Consider the following 14,772-nt stretch of genomic DNA (forward strand, 5'->3'; position numbering starts at 1 on the left):
AAAAGTCGGCGGCTTTAGCCCTTACACCACATCCTTAACCTAACCTCACTAAACGTGACAAATGTACAGAAATGTACTGGGACAGACGGCGAAGACCGGAACGCCAAGTCACCTTAGCATGTACAACAAATTATCTAAGAGCAGACCGCTGCAATCAGAGCCTGGCAACCAATCAGATGGAGTTAAACGTATCAAATGCATAGTGAACTAGGATTGGTTGGAATGCCAAGGAATTGTTTGTGGGCGTCTCTTGTTGCTCAAGAACCGTGAAATTCAGACACCATAGGTTTCGGTGTATGATCTCTTATCAATTGCTTATTGGCTACGGCGATATGGCAATGGTTTTCGACTGGCCAGTGTTCTGACCGGAACTCTAAAGTCGCTCGTTGATTGGTCGAAGGGTAGCTGACACTGCACATGCAACATTCTGTTTTGCTGCTGCGTTTCTCAGTAGCTGTCTCCTGCCAGTGGGCGGGCACCTGCAAAACTGGTGCAGAAATGCTGACTCTTTTATTATGGGTTTGTGAAGAAACCTTCGGTCTATAGTGAGCCAGGTGACAAGACGGAAGATCGAGTGGCTCGCGTTAATAGGATTTAACGCTGGTAGGTAGATTCGTCACCTAGATGGATTAAATATTGCTGGATTCCGCATTTTGTGTTGCGTTCCGCAGTATTTAGAGCCACCCGGTCAGTACCTTCATCGCACGCGCGTCATCACTCCCCCCTCCCTACTTTCTCGTGCACCTTACCTCTCCGACTCCAGGCCTGGTCCTTCGCTATTTACCCATCGCGTTTCGGGACCGTGTGCGAGGCCGCTCTGAACGTTTCCCTGTGCACTGACCAACCTCCGCGACTCTGTGTTTGGACTGCCCTTGTTCCATCCTGTCCCCTATTTCAGGCCTGCGTCTTTATCGGGCTCGTACCACTTAGGTGAGTGCGGCAACCTCATGTCCCCTGCAGAAGGGTTTCTGCACGTCTCTGCTGCAGCCACTGTTGAAAAGGGGCTCATCTCATCTGTTTATGTTTTAATGTTGGCTTGGGTAGAAGGGTATGGGGGTCATAATCCAGCCACGAGACCCCTGTAGCAGTGATGACAGTGTGAGCTGTTTTTTGTCTGTTTGAGAATGGGAGGCTCAGCAGGGTTTTGATGGTATTGGTTGCGACATTTTTTCTGTTCCTTACCTCGCGACTCTTCTGACACTGCATTGTAGGGTCACTACATTCGTGGTTCCGTGAGGAGGCGCACACTATGTATACATTCCACCTCCATCGGCAATATACGTATTAACCTATGGGGACAAGAACCTGTAACATGCACATCTCTTATTGGGTTATGTGCTCATAACTCTTGCTAGAACTCAATATGTTCATTAGCCCAGTGTAATTTATTACCTCTAGTTTTATTTGTAATCTGCAGAACCTTCGTGTTTTATGCGTTGGACAGCTAGAGCTGTGTTTTACACAAATGACCCTAAGCTAGGGTTCTCTTGCCCTCAAGGCTACATGTTTGTATATCTTTTTTACTTGGCCTAGACGACAGATTTCATAGATGGGTTGAAGCTTTCCTAAATTCATGGTCATTAATCGTCCATACTATTTTCTGTTTGATGCGCTTGCACTGATCCCACAAATATGCCTGAGAATACTAACTTGTTAGCCTCCAATTTCAAGTACCTTCAGGTTTTCTGTGCCGTTTAAAATGGTCAGTGGTACACATTTTTTGTATTTATATGCACTTTATGAACCTGGTGGTAGTATGGAGTTTTCTAAGCATTCACGGACCCCCGTTCACAGGTTATGAACCACTGCTCTAGAGTTCTTTACAGATTTAAATCCCAGAAATCTTGCCAAAGGAACAGTCCGGTTCAACCAAGTTTGAATATGCATTGAGGAGAATTGCAGGGATTACTGGAGTGCAGTGGACCTTATCCACCGGTGTCGTGTGCAGTTTGATCCACTTTAAGTTTGAGAAATGCTGTGACTAAATTGCAAAATCTCTGCTCCTTCTTCCTGTACTCCCACACTGCCCCTCAGTGTGTAATACTTCTACTCAGAAATTACCCCCTCCCTACCCTATTTAATTATCTGGAGTTCTCTCCGTTCCTGCTTATCACACAATACTCCATATGCTCTATGTCTCTCTGTGCTCAGTGTTCTCTCTGCTCCATTTGCCCCTACCTCTTCTCTCACGTAGGCCTTCTGGTCACATCGGCAGTATTCCTTTCCACTTTCAACAAAAGGAGAATTGTAAATTCAGATGGACAGAGATGAAAGCCTATGAGACCTCTGTAACTACTTAAGATACTACAGCGTCCTAGAGCATGCACTCATGTCTGATTTGTGGGTACTCTAGTTACACCCTAAGTAATGCAGCCTGCTTCAAGAAAGTGGCTATATTCGTTTTTTGAAAACTCGTAAAGCAAGCTAATATGAATGCCAGCTTTTCTTTAAAAAGTAACCTATTGGCTTTAACAGTGTTTGTGCAGCGAGAATGTCGGTTGACCTTGATAGAGTACATATGACCTAGAACGACGTGTTATGAAAAGATAAAGCATGACAGGAACATGGCAGTAAAGTGAGAACAATGTGAACAGTGTTTCTTGAGCTTGGTTTAACACTAAGGGTTTGTAAGTGTCAAGTTGGTAAGACTGAAATAAACTTTGTACCATCTGATTTCTGCAGCTGTCTAAAACCCATTGAAGCGCTTGTAACTACAACCTTAGTTTCTCTTGCACATTGTAAGAGGGATTACTTACCATGCTAGGCATGGCCGAGTATTACAAGAAACTGATTTTGATATGATTTTGTTAGCAAGACAGTGTCTTAAGAGAACGTTATTAAAGAAGCTTGCTGAGTTTAAATGGGATGAAGAATGTGAGAACATTAAAACATGTTTAGGACACGTAAGTGATGTCATAAGTTTATATAGTTTTGAATACTATTATACTGATTTTAGTAAGGATTCGGGAGCAGTTTTAGTGCACAGTGGCAGTAGACATGACAGGACCCTATATAGCATTTGCATTCAGGGGTGGTTAGAGGATCAAAAATAATTATTTAGTAATTAAGAGGGGAGAACTTCCGGTTGTCTGGGCTCTAGACAAGTTCAAGAGCTTTGGATGGTGTGCTTGTTTTGCTGTCAGAACGGATCACTAAGCCTTTTAAAGAAATGTTCATGAGGAAAGGGTTGGACTACCTTTCCCTTAGAATATGTAAATGGATAATAAGAAAGCAAGAACCTGCATGCAGAGCAGAATTGTGCTGTACATTTCTTGTTGTGGTTGGTGGGTGATACAATAGAAGATGTGCACGAGAAGGCTTGGTTTTAGGAGAAAGTTTCTGTAATTGCTGAAATGGCAATCTCGGAGTAGGGATAAAAGTAAGATCGAATACGTATAAAAGGCCAAGTAGTCAATAGTTTGCTGGAGGAAAATGCATTGCTAGTAGAATGGTGTGAACTTTTTTGGCCAGTAAAGGAAGAACTTCTTATCAAATGCGACTTTGTCTTTAGATGAATCGGGTTAATTCCAACAGATAATACACCCCCAACCCAGTTGATCACCTTAGCCCATGTGTGACGTAGACATTTTCCTATCTAAAGAAAGGTTGAGACTGGTTTATGGATGGCCAGGGGTGGATATAGTTGCAGAGAAGTTGGTGAGTTTATTTGGTGTGCTGTTGCAGTGGTAAGGAATGAAAAACAAGGACTCTGTCAATGGTGTGTTCTAGTTTACCGTCACCTGCGACTTGGGAGCATGTCACTGAACATAGTAAGTCTTTTAATCGGGCAAGGAACTACTTTGTTATTGAGTTGGTCGGCGGGATCTCAAAGTGGCAGGAAGTATAATACTTGAATGATGTAAGCATGTGTTTAGGTGACTGGATGGTATGATCAAATGAAAACGTACCAGTTACTGTATTGGCAGACAGTGGAGTGCTGTTAGCCTCCACTGAGATGGAGAATGTTTGGAAATAAGGGATTTTGCACAGGAATGCACTTTATCGCTGATAAACTAATTGAATGTGAGAGCGGATGAATAACGCAACAAAAAGTAAGGATTCAGTTGAGATGAACTTTATAGAAGTACCGCAAGACAGTAGAGACATATCAGTTGAGGCCTAATAGTACCACCAGCAAAAAAGTTATTCATTCAAGGGAAGAAAAACAAATCATACTAAATGTTAAAGATGAATGATATCCAACAAGTGTATGGTGTATATTAATATGGGTGGTGATTGCTGTAAAGAGAGATGGAAGAATACGGGATCTTAGTACTGCACTACATTTTCGAAGATTGAGAAAGTTGGGAACTGTGAGCAACGTTATGTGTAAGGTTGTGGTAATTCTGATACTGGCAATTGTGCTATGTTAAAGGGGGGCAATGCGTAATAATGCAGATCGGTTATGCAAAGAAGATTGTTGAAGAAAACAGCTTGTCTTCACGATTATGTAACAGCCATATAATTATCATGAGCAAATAGTTCTTGGTTTGCTATTGTTTATGGGCTGGCTTGACTGTGCAGCTGTCACCAGACAATTATGTGACAATCATCAAGAGAGGGGCTTTGGCTCTGCCCACATGTTGGGAGCCAGGAGTACATGTTTTGATTGGGAAGACGTGCTCCCACAAAAAAGTGCTTGCCCTCCACACAGCTGATGGTAATTTATCCCTCTGCCTGAGCTCAAATTTGAGAGGCGCACACATGACTTTGTAATGCGAATTAAGTGTTTTTGATAACTAGATAATTTACAGTGTTTTTCTCCGGCAGCAACACAGATGGAAGGAGGGTAGTCATTAACCTACAGGATAACAGCTATAGGCTTGATTGGTGTGCAGGGCAATGTTATGCCTGGTGCCATAGGTCTGGCGTGTTCTAACTCTTTTTTATTTTTTGCACAGGCAGTAGGCCTAGAATATTTATTGTGAAAAGCATATGGCAAAGCCAGTAGGCCTCTAACAGTAAATAGTTGTTACAGACCATAGAAAGTTATTTGGTCACATGTAATCTCACAGATCATCAATGTAGGGAAGGGTTATGTTGTTGGTCGCCCACTCTGATAGACCCTGGGAGAGTAGAGTTTCACTGTGATGATTCTTGTTAATCCATATTGAGAGGGGCTGTACATTATTTTGCCAACTGTAATTTTGTACATATTTGTTATTTTATAAATATATGTCTGATGGTTGCCAGCTTCTGCACACTTGTTTCCCAGCTACTTTGTGCTTCTCTAGGCCTGGGCTGTACAAAGTGTCAATCCATTAATAATTCCAGAGGCCTTATCAGTTCACAGGGAAATTTCATGTTTTATTCCTTAGAGGTAATCTGTTTATAATGAAAAGTTATGACAAAGCATGTATGCCGTGCATAATAAAAAAAGTATGTGTTAAAGGCAAACAGATTTTACCAGGTGGATAGTTATTAGACTGTGCTATGCCTATAAGCAGGTATTTTTTGACATGGAATTGCGCAGATTACCTTAGTTGACGAGATTTGGTGCTTGTGACCCACTGAACAAACAATGGGGGTAGAAATTTGTGCTATATTGATCCTTATTAGAATCTATTAGTAAGGATATCATATTGTTTTGACATTTACATTTTGCACATATTTATTTGTAATTTTACTATGGTATACCTGATGGTTACTTTTAGGAAAGGCTTATGCATCCGCAGAGTGAGTTGTTTATGGTGAGTAGTCAGAGATAAAGGTTTTATGCTTGATTGTTTATAATGAAAAGTAATGATTAAGGTAGTAGGCGTGACATTGATTGTGAAAAGAATGTTAATGTCATTAGACCAGTGCTACCCAAACTTTTTAGGCCCAGAGCCCACTTCTTAGACTGAGAAACATTCACGACCCAAGTAAGTTTAATGGACATGAAGAAGGCGTTTTATTTATTTAAATGTATCTAAAGCATTGTGTAGCAGCGCACTATCGTTTATGGACAGCACATTTACAATTGAAATGGCTACTACATTTGCACAGACATGCAGTTTTACTGATAAAACTATATTCCACACAAGTGATAATGTGTGGAAATTGGGTCCCAGTGAATATTTTATCACTTTTCTTGATATGTTTTGATCCTATACAATATTTGCTTCTATCACACTTCAGAATTACAGAAAGTGTGCTTCATCTTTGCTTCCCTAACAGCTAAATGTGTACGGTTCATTTACAGGTGCTTACATTATGTGTTACAAAAAAATACATCCTACAAGTAAGAGGAGTTTGCAAATACCAATCCCCATGTTAAAATACATAAGCAGCAATTTGTCAGGAGATGGAGCCTGAAGTTTGCCCACAGCAAATTTGACAAGAAAAATAAAGAGTTTATAGGCATCTTTATTTATTGCTTGGACTTTCACGACCCACCAAAAATCTGCTTGCCAGTGGATCTCAAGCGACAGTTTGAGAAACACTGCGATAGGCATTTATGAGCGGATTATTTCTCTGTATTAAAACCTACAGATAGGTTTCATGGAATCCCACAGATTGCCATAGCAGGCAAACAATTTGATGCTGATTACTCTCTCTGACAAACTGTGTGTATAGACTATTTGTTCTTTCAGAATCCTTGTTTTGCCTTGTTAGGAGAGAGATAGTATTTTGCTATGCAGTAATGAATACTCTGTCATTTTATAATTGTATGCTTAATGGTTACCTTGTGGGAAGGCTTATGCTCAGTACAGGAACTGTCAGTTGGTTATGGTGATAAGGCATTGGTAACAGCTAAAGGCCTTTGGGTCCACTATGTTCTTTCTGTCTTAGTGTCGTTTACACTCTGCTTGCATCCACTACAGTGAACCGCATGGGTTAACGGTTTCGTCTGCATCAGCCATTCCGCTGGGTTCCTGCTCTTCCAGCACATAGCTCAGGCAGTACTCTGCCTCTGCTGTCTGCCCAACTCAGACCGCGTTTCTCGCCCCTGGACTGGACTGCTCTTGCCCTAGGCCTTGCCAGCTGCTTGCTTAGTATGAGCACACGTATGCAGAAAACATACAACTCATCCTCTCACACTCCAATGAACCCAACATCTTGAAACACAACTTTCAAGAAGAAATGGAAGCAGTCGCCAGGTGGATGAAGAACAGCTGCCTACAACTGAACACAGACAAAACCGAAGTACTCATCATAGGCCCACATCCTGACGCCTGGAACAACACCTGGTGGCCCCCCCGCCCTCTGGAACCCCCCACAGACCCCGCACACAACCTTGGAATCATCCTGGACTCTGAACTCAAAATGGACTGCCAGATCAATGCCATCACCTCTTGCTGTTTTCACACCATCCATGTCCTACGCAAAACTTTAAACTGGATCCTCATCAAACACAGGAACACCATCACCCACGCCCTCATCTGCAGCAGACTGGAACGGCAACGGACTCTATGCCGGGATCAACAAGAACCTCACCCGCAAACTCCAGAACATCCTAAACACCACCACCAGACTAGTCCTTAACCTACAGCGCCATTGCCACATCACCCAACATCTTTGGGCACTACACTAACTCCCCATCGAGAAGAGAATCGCCTACAAACTTCTCACCCTCACCCACAAAGCCCTCCAGAACACTGGCCCACCGCCTCTCGTTCCACACACCCCAAAGATCCCTCCGCTCAGCCCAGCTCTCCCTCACCACTGTACCACGCATCAAGAAAACCAGAAGAGGCGATCGCTCCTTCTCCTTCCTCGCGGCCAAAGCATGGAACACCATCCCTCTCCACCTCCGCCAGACGCAAACTCTCTTCCAAGTTCCTGAAGGAACTCAAGACCTGACTCTTCAACGAATCACCTTGAGCGCCCGGCACCACACGCACCCTAATGGGTTATGGTAGCCTTCTGATGATTATCCACAAGGGTGAAGGAGCTGCGCTCCCCCTCTTTCCCCCCCCCCCCCTGCCTCCAGCACCTTGAGACCCTTCCAGGTGAGTAGCTGCTTCACTAACCCTGATTGATTGAGCCATTGGCTCGTTTGCTCTGTGAATGATGGCATTAACTGATAAAATGTGTACATCCAACTGAAAATGAGGGGACATCGGTATAGGGCTGGGTGGCCAGTCTTTTAGTTTTGATTTTTCTCCTTTTCGTTTCTCATTTCTTTGCTTCTTATCTTTTTATTTTAATATTTCTTAAGAGGATGCCACAGTTGTTCAGGCATTGTTAACCGGTTGCTTTTCACACTTCATTTGCAGAGCATCTTGCTCCATAGGGACACTTCACTCAAAACCAGGAGATTATTATGGAATGCTTTGCCAATACTGTATACTTGTTTTACCATTCCGCAATGGCCAAAACGTGGATTCTAAATGTGGCGGCCATCCTTGAACTTTTACAACAATTATAAACTATTTATAATACTTTTGCCAGACGGACATCTACTGCTGGGTTTAGTTTTGTTATTGCAAACACGCCCTCTGTGTTTAGAAGGCAGCATGTTTTTTTCTACTTGTATTCTTTTTGTTTATTTTGCATATGTTGAGTTTGTGTTTTAATTTTTTTTTTTTTAATTGTGGTTGTGTGAGAAGATAAATGGAAAGATGAGTCAGTGGATTGATGAATCCATACATGAGTGCAAAGATGAGTGACAGTGTGTGAATGATGGCTGAGCGCCTACACCAATCCGTGACACGATAAATCACTTTCAATCATAAGCCAGAACTACTGGCATTGCCAATGCTTGTTTTTCTGATGTAGTAAAATTGTTTGGATTGTGTTCTTTTAGTGTTATGTTGTAAATATGTAATAAGGAGGAAAAAGCTATTCTTTTTCTTAAAAAGAGCGATGTGTGATCTGTGTGGTAGTTCATTATATTGTGTCTCTTGATTAAGGCACAGAATGTTCACTTGTAAAAGTTCCAAGCTGAAGTGTGCTTTCTGACAGTTCTGTTTGTGCTGTTTATTCTGCATCTGTTGTGCTTGTCCATTACTTGAGCTCCCAGACAACATGAGGTGTGGGAGTTTTTCTTTAAGTTTCACATTGTTCCTTCTAGTTCTTGCCTAATGCGGTCCTGGCAGCCTCATGTTTTCTTAAAAATAGATGTACACAAAGGCGCTTTCATCCATTGGCCTGTTCAATAACCATTAACATTTTGCTTCTGAGCACCACATCCTACAAGATGGGGCAGTGGGACCGCCACTTCAGTCATGGGCTCACTTCACTGGAGTGCCAGAATGTTTGTTCTTATATTTGTCCTCCTCTATCTAGAAAGTAGTCCACTTCGGTTCCAGGGCTGGTTAGCCTGTCTCTGTCTTCATTCTGCTTTCATCTATATTTTAGGGCAAGCCTATTAGACAGCTTATTTGCTGTCTGTTGGGAGGCATAGTGTGGTTTACGAAGAACATGGGCTTTAAGCCTGCCCTTTGCTTACCATTGGTTGGCTTTCCTGCCACTTTAATTTGCCTACTTCTTATGTGTGCAACAGCTCGTCAGTCTTGTTTCTGTTGCTCCCGTGGAGCATAGCCACTTTACCATTGCTTTGATTGGTTGGCGTCTGTTTCCACTGATTTGCTTGCTTTTTCCACTGCTTGCTTCCACTTTTTCTGCTATGCATTCCATGTGAGTGCATGTTGTATTTTTGATTTTGCATAAGCACCCCAAAGTTTTGGACTGATGCTGCTGTTTTTCGACTCAGAGTACACTGAGCCCTGCCAAACAGGCCTCGGTGCAAGTGCATTGACCCTTGAAACACGAATGTCTGATTGACTCACCCACAATTGGTATATGTTAACTTGATTATAACTTCCTAGGATTTTGTACCTGGGATACTCATCGTCTGTAACATAGGGGGTCATTACGATGGCGGTCGCAATGGCTGTAGGACTTTCGTCAAACCGCCATCGTTGCGGGGATCGGGACCGGCCGCCATGTATGCGGAGGTCGCGAACACCAAATAAGGATGCAACCGCCACCATGGCGGTCACATTTTGCAATTTAACATTGCGGCGGGTGCTGCTGACTGCAGCACCCGCCGCGATGTCAAAAACGCATGTTGTGCATTTCACTGCACTACATGACAACAGGCCCCCAAAACCAATCCACGCCAGCCTTTCAATGGTGGTTTAACCGCCACGGAAATGCTGGCTGCGGCCAGCATCCTAATCTGGCGGATGATGCCTGCTAGGCACCGCCACCATTTTACTGATGCTGACGGCTCCGCCAGGCAATTGTAACGATTGCCTGTGGCGGATCCGTGGCGGGCTGTCTTTGCGCCCGCCACGGTCGTAATTACCATCGTGATGTGGCGGGGAGCAAATTGCTTTCTTATGGCGGAAGGCTAGCCACCGCACTGCTGGCGGCGGTGATGGGCCTTCCGCCGTCGTAATGACCCCCCTTAGTGTCCTCGTGCACTGCAGCACTTAGTGTGCCACCACAAGTGTGGCAAAGCGAGACTCCAAGCCTGTCACTGCTGGCTGGTGGATCAGTTTACAAACTGCAAACTCGATTTTGCTATTTAATCTATTGACACAGTCCAGACCTTCCCTTTTAATATATCATCCCTAGGGAAGACCTATTGAGCCATAAGGCAGTGTGCTGTATGTTAAAGTGGCACGTGTTCTTACATGTCCGAACAGTAAAAATACCAAATTTTTGTTTTGTTGCAGAAAGGTCATACACCCCATCGGTGAGTCTAGATTTTCACACTATCCACTCAGCTATGCTACTTCTGGATGGGACTTCTAAAGTTGGAACTTCAGTGTTTCAAAAGAATTGTTACAGTAAACATGATTTCATGAAGTCGAATTTAACGTAACTTTTAAGTAAATAGCAACACTAGAAAGTTGCTACTCTGTTGTCCAAGTTTTTAAGTGACTGTTTACGGTCGCTGGCCATGAGACAGCCTTCTGCACTTTCGAGGGGAGGTGTGAACTAGACTCATGAAGGAATACAAAGGCTGTGCAAGTGGAAGAGGTATTATCTCTTCATGACCGGAAGGCCTAATGGGGTGTGAGCTCAAAAGGCAAGCTTCAGAGGGGAAGCTGCCTTTGAAGGGCAAACAGTGGACATGCACAAGAGGGGCTGCTCTTTTGTTCTGGTAGAGAGGATGGTGTCGGGGACAGAGAGAGAAACAGTTGCCAAACTAGTTTTCCTGTGGCTGTGTAGCCCTTAGGTGGCCACACCTATAGGGTACTCTACTGGGCTCCTCGGGTAGAAAGGGGTTCTGCCATCTTGGCAGTAGGCAGAATATTGCATTCCCGGGCAGCTAGTTGCCACGCTTAACAGGAAGATATCTGCCAGGAGGGGACCTGGGACCCGAGGGAATGTTCTGGGCATAAGTGGCACCCAGACCTCGGATCACGTCTGCACTGGAGATAGGATTAATGAAGGACTTCCCCTGCTGTTCCCAGGACTCTGCAAAGAGTCTACACCAAAGACTGGACTCCACCTGCTGATCCTTGGGCTCGAAAATAGAGGATTTTGAATGTGGTGAACTGCTTGAGGAAAAGTTGTCCGCAAGCACCAGTCAGAAGAAGTAACTCAAAGGGTCAGCTAACTGACTTCCTGTTACAGCACAGGACCACAAAAGCTGAAGAAGCTGGTCTTGGCGAGTTGGTAGCCATGACTGCCAGACTGCCGACGTGCAGCCTATGAGCCTGAATCTCAAACGCTGCACCTGAGTCTGCTGTACCTAGAGATTCTTTAGATTGAAGTTTGGTCATCCAAGGTGGACACTAGCCTCAGTTAAAATGAACCACTGGTTTTGCTGTAACAAGTGACCAGTAGTCTAGTGGCAATTTTTTTTTTTTTTGCTGGACTTCACTGACCCCTGTAGCCAAACGTGCCCTACCTTGTTTGTGGACCCAGGGGTGGCCTATAGCAAGATCTCAGTCATTGGATCAACCTCTTCAGCATCCTCTATCCCTTACATGAGGACCATTCCATTGATGTTTTTGGCGGTTCGTCCATAGATCCTGGAACTGGACTGGAGACTGCTTTTACTGCAAGGTAACTGTCCTCCCCAGCCTCTTAGGCACCTGTGACTCACTCTCTGATGGACTTGGTTGCCCAAAGCAGGCTAGGGTAGTCGGTTGCAACTTTACAAAAGTTTTTAAGTATTCTCTAAGTGAGCTCTATCCCGGTAGTTGCCAATACTTGTTTGTGATTTGAATGAAAAGCAGTGGGTTCTCTGGTGGATTCAGTTTGTTTTGGTGTCTAAAAATTCATTATAAGAGCTATTGTTAAAAGTTAGTATCCTTACCTTTGTGTCTTGTTTCTTTCTTGTTCGACTATTTTATTACTTCTAGATGCATTGTACTTTTCCTTTTGACAAAGCCCACCTAACTCCTCGAAGCCACAGCTACCCCTGGTTAAGCTAAGGTTTTTGAAATGAGCCTAACTGAACCCATGACAGTATTGTGAGTTTATTACACGGTGAGGTAGTATAACTACACCATATAATAAACAACTTTCCTCGCATTTCGGAACTGTAGCCTTTGTGTACTTCCTATCCCCTGCATTCCCTATTGCTCTCTGCAACATGGAAGGGGTGGGGTGATTTATGTGGGCAACACTTGCCTGTGTGCTTCTCTCCACTGCCACCACTCACTATCTGTTTTGCTTCCTCCCACCCTACCTCTCCAGTGTTTTCTTGGCTTTCCTGATGCCCATCTGCTCCCCACTCCTCACACCCCATGTTGCTTTGGCAAATAAAAAACATGCCTGAACATTTTATTTTATTTTTAGTTATTGATCCAACTTGGATCAGTAACTAAATAGAAAAGAAAGGGACCCATATAATTTCACAGGCGGGCATGTGTGGTATGCTCCCCTATGAAATGACGCACCGCTCACATCAAATGATTTCTCTTTTGAAATTTTTGTTTTATAAACCTTAGACACCCTCCCATGCCTCAGGGATGCTGTGTGGCTAAAAGCAATGTCAAAGCCAGTTGGTCACAAAGGTGAGACCCATTTCTCTTTCCATATTTTTTTTTTTAAAGGGCCATGTTTTTATTATTTGCACACCTGCAGGATTTGTCCGGATTACATCCTCCGTTTTTATGTTTCTTGCTTATGTCTACAATTTAATGTTATGTTTGCTATACGAACATTTTCAGGCTTGGCAAGGTCAGCCATATTGGCTTAGCCAATACTTGTTTAAAGAACTATTTCAGGTGGTTATTTGTGTCTGTGACCATGATGTCTCAACTTAGTTGGCAAATGTTGCCAGGCCTACTTATCTTGACCTTGTTGGTGAATTTTAAGATTGGCATGTGTGAATGTGAGACAATGAAGAGTATATTCCTAGGCAATTACATTAGATATAGATATCAGCCACTCGGTCAAGAGATATAAAACTAAAAACGTAAGAAAAGCTATTAATGAAAACCAGTGTACCATACAATAATAGAGATTAAAACATTTTTTTATTTTTGACAATATAAAATCATATTTTGTGTTTAAATAAGTAAAGAACTTAAACACAATTCAATTTCTAAAAATGTACATAAGTTTTTAAAAAAGAACAAAACTTTAACCAAATATTAATAAGAATGCAGACACAATAACATAAAAAGACTTATTCAATAAACACAATGTGAAATAATAAAAGTGAATCAAAATATAGACAAAAATAAATGGGGTTGCGGCAATGGATTATCTTCGACGCGCGTTTCGGCGCAATGGCGCCTTCGTCAGGAAAGCCACACAATGTTTCCTGAAAAGATCAAAGGTACACTGGCTTAACATATGAAACAATATAAATTTTATTGGTGTCGGGATGACATAGTTGCCAAAGAAATTGGCTGTGGGATTAAAATTAGCTCTTCCGAGTATAACAGTTACATGCTGAAGAGGATGTGAGAAAACGAACCACATAATACGAAAGAAATAGATGATAGTGATGGCTAGATATAGACGTGAAAAGTAAAAGATATTTTGAATAGAATATCTAAAGTGAACAGGGTGGATTAACCATGATCGTGATGATAGAATTCTTATAGGACTTGCGATAGATTGGCCTGTTTAGCAAAGAAAAAGTTTGAAGATCCCAAGGGTGAATAGTGAGCACCATAGGTGCAAGAAGTGATAACCACAGATTGACCATCAAAGAGAAGAACGGAAACTTACTTAAGAAACAGTGAGAATGAGAAGTAGGGAATTGGTACTTGCTGATAAAGTAGTCACTGAAAAGTAATTTAGAAAATAAAGAACAAGGTTTATTCGAGTTAGAAACTGATGGAATCGTGATCAAATTTTAATTCTGGGTTTACACGTATCGATGGATTACCTTCTCGCACTATGGTAGCTGGGATATTTTAAACAGGTGACTGATGAAGCAACTGTTATATTGATGGTTTCTATGAAGATATAATTAAAAATGTAAGTATAATTTAGCTTATTAATCACAATGTTTGTGCAGTTCACCAATATGAAAATAAAAGGCGATAGTGCATACCTAGTTGAATTTAGCGACCGGGATAGATGGTAGTTCGAGATATAAAGTTCTAGTTCCTTTCACGTGCAGAAGTATATCTTCTTTCTTGGTTTCTTTCTTTTTGTTTGTATCTTATTTTCTTTCTGTCAAGAGGTCTAAATAATAAAATGTAAACGGGTAAATTATATGATAATTCTAATGTTTGGCAAAGAGATTCAGAGCGATTTTAGCCTAGAAATGTGTCTAAAGTGTTGGCTTCGGTGATATCATTACACGTTATCGTTTTTCCTTAATGGCACTAAGCAAAAATTATGCATTATCATTCCTTTCTAATTACAACGCTCAAAACTATTTGACCGAGAAGGTAATGACCGTAACGGGTACGGGTC

The 14,772-nt window shown here is 42.4% G+C and overlaps 1 protein-coding gene across 2 annotated transcripts in view; it reads left to right on the forward strand.

The window, feature by feature from the left end:
• Window positions 1-426: 426 nt before the first annotated feature.
• Window positions 427-14,772, forward strand: part of GLRB (glycine receptor beta) — a 254,512-nt gene continuing 240,166 nt past the window's right edge. Inside the window, exon 1 of one of the 2 annotated variants that reach the window (XM_085641718.1) lies at window positions 427-603. The gene's annotated coding sequence lies outside the window, so the exon portion shown is untranslated. Of the gene's footprint in view, window positions 604-728; window positions 931-14,772 lie in introns of those variants that run through there. The other variant, XM_085641719.1, reaches the window with a different exon arrangement.

Source organism: Triturus cristatus, chromosome 2_2 (assembly GCF_964204655.1).
Source record: "Triturus cristatus chromosome 2_2, aTriCri1.1, whole genome shotgun sequence".
Classification (NCBI taxonomy): Eukaryota; Metazoa; Chordata; class Amphibia; order Caudata; family Salamandridae; genus Triturus; species Triturus cristatus.